This window comes from Cervus elaphus, chromosome 9, assembly GCF_910594005.1.
Source record: "Cervus elaphus chromosome 9, mCerEla1.1, whole genome shotgun sequence".
NCBI classification, from domain to species: Eukaryota; Metazoa; Chordata; class Mammalia; order Artiodactyla; family Cervidae; genus Cervus; species Cervus elaphus.
This window is the reverse complement of record NC_057823.1, coordinates 44500560-44503439: the sequence shown is the minus strand read 5'-3', so window position 1 is coordinate 44503439 and position 2880 is coordinate 44500560. Positions and strand designations below refer to the sequence as shown.

Sequence of the window (2880 nt, the reverse complement as noted above, 5' to 3'; positions counted from 1 at the left end):
AGATGTGGCATAGGACTTGCTGTTGTCACTAAGCTGTGTCTGACACTTTTGCAACCCCATGGACTGTAGCTCGCCAAGCTCCTCGGGAATTCCCAGGCAAGAATATTGGAGTGGGTTGCCATTTTTTTCTCCAGGATATGTTCCTGACCCAGGGATCAAACCTATATCTCCTATATTGGCTGGCATATTCTATACCACTGAGCTGCCAGGAAAACCCATGGTAATTCAGTATGGGTAGATGTCATGTTTGCCACTTCCCTGCCTAGCCTGTAAGACCAACTCAGACATTTCTGCACTCCTTTTTGCTGGATATACATCAAAGCCCATTCAATCTTAGAAATCACATGCTGATGATGTCAGAACCTCTGTCAGTCTGGATCACTGAGTATAAGGAACAGAACCACACATTCTACCTCTCTAAAGATTAGACTTTTATGAACAAAACACAAACTTTTATTGTGTTAGTGAGCTAAGATTTGGGAGGGATATCTGTTATATCAGCGACCATTACTTTTACTAATGTTCTGTCTCTCTGAGATCTTGAAGGGATCGTGGGAATCTTCTCCCTGCATATCAAGACACGGTTCCTTTGTTTGGCTATAATATTGTTGACCTCCATGAGATTCTGATAGGGTAATGAGATACAATCTACTAACAAAACACTGTACTGTCTTCATCTCTCCTTTATTGCTCCCCCACTTTCACCACCCAACTTTTTCTCATAGGAAGTGGGGAGGGATAGGACATTCATCTCTCCTTGAAATTTCTTTCTCAAAAATATGTTGGTTTTGTTTTTCTGAGAGAAATGAATAATGGGAGATGAGGTTAGAGAACTAAGAAACTGTAAAGTAACAAATCTCTGAAAACTCCTAGTGTAACTATGAGGTCAGAATGAGATTTCATTAAGTTAAAAGATATGAAATATAGTCAATAGATAATTGTTCCTTAATAGTTGTCAAAGAAATAAATTTGTTTTTCACTCAATCAAAGAAATACTATTAACCTGCAGAAAACAGTTCTTCTTGGAGAAAATTAATGACCCTGTCTCCTTCTTTGTTCTACTCTCTGACCAGGCTGATACTTAGTCAAATGTTAGAATAAGTAGTCCCAGCTTTTCTATCTCTGTGATGATAAAAAAAATAATGATGGAAATCCTCATCCACTTTTGTGGATGAATTAGGAAACTGAGTATATAGGTTTCCATCTATGTGCTATTAAAGCCTTTTTCTCCAAATATTTCTATGAAAGCAACTCATAACTGAACTTAATTATTTTGTTTCAAACATAATAAAGTAACTGGAGAGTCAATATTTCTAAAATAATATATGTTCCTAAATAGGAATTCTGTGTAGAGGGAGAAAAAGCAAACCAGGAACTTGGACTTCCATATTGAAATTAGCTTTATGGTAATGATATTTCTTAAATTACTTTGATACCAGCTTCTTCCTCAGGACCCTTCTCAGGGCCCCCACCACCTCCTTGTTCCTCAGGCTATATATGATGGGGTTCAGCATGGGAGTAAGTATAGTGTAGAACACAGAAAGACCTTGATCCAATGCTGGGGTGTGGGAAGAGCCAGGTGTCATGTACACCACTATGCCTGGCCCCAGGTAGAGACTCACCACAATCAGGTGAGAAGAGCATGTGGCCAGGGCTTTGCTCCTCCCCTCAGGAGATTTCATTTTGAGAACAGTGAGGAAGATTTGAATGTAGGAGGCAAATATGAGGTTGAAAGGGATGAGGATAAATATGATACTTACCACAAACACCACCATCTCATAATCTGAAGTATCCTGACAGGATAGCTTCAAGACAGCTGGCATCTCACAGAAGAAGTGATTTATTTCCTTTAGACCACATACAGGAAAATGCATGGTGTAGATGGTTTGAATGAGTGAATTTAGAGCACCCCCAGTCCATGATGCTACTGCTATGAGCAAACAGACCTTAGAATTCATGATGACTGTGTATTGCAGGGGATTACAAACAGCCACAAATCAGTCATACGACATGAAGGTTAGAAGGAGACACTCAGCACCACCTAGACTCAGGCAGAAAAACATTTGGATTCCACAGCCGGTGAAAGAGATGCTGTGCTTCCCTAAAGAGTGGTTGATGACCATCTTAGGAACTGAGCTGGAGATGTAGAACAAGTCAATGAGAGAGAGCTGGCTGAGTAAGAAGTACATGGGAGTGTGGAGGTGAACATCCAGCCAGATCAGGAAGATGAGTATGGAGTTCCCTGTGAGGGCAATGAGGTAGACCAGAAGAATGAGGTAGACCAGGAGGCTGGCATATTGGAACTCAGGAAAGAGGCCCAAGAGGATGAAATCTGTAGTAGATATGTTATTTCTTTTTGCCATATCTCAACTTCCTCTATGATGGCTGATGCGTTGTGGGAGAAAAAAATATAGGACATCTCGTAAATCTTATGCCTAGTTATGAACCTTTATTTTAGACTAGCTATTCCCCTATCCATTCTTTCTATGTTTTAGTTGAACAAAATGATATTTAAAATGTCTTGAGGAACTTACAGTCTTCTCACTGCCTGCCAGTGTAAGAGATGTAAGAGATGCAGGTTTGATCCCTGGGTTGGGAAGATCCCCTGGAAGAGGAAATGGAAACCCCTCCACTATTCTTGCCTGGAGAATCCCATGGACAGAGGAGCCTGGTGGGCTAGAGTCCATAGGGTCGCAAAGAGTTGGACACGACTGAAATGATTTAGCACGCACATGAAGAACTTATGGGTGGTGAGCATATGGAGAGTTGGGGAGGGTGAAGCATTCAGACAGGGCATGGAACCTCCATGTCTTGCATATTTCTTTCATCTGAATGTTCATCCATATCTTTTATCACATCCTTTTATGATAAATCAGAAAT

At 40.7% G+C, this 2880-nt stretch overlaps 1 pseudogene; it reads right to left on the bottom strand.

Annotated features, from left to right (window-relative positions):
• Positions 1-1424: 1424 nt before the first annotated feature.
• Positions 1425-2363, bottom strand: LOC122701048 (annotated as a pseudogene).
• Positions 2364-2880: the final 517 nt, after the last annotated feature.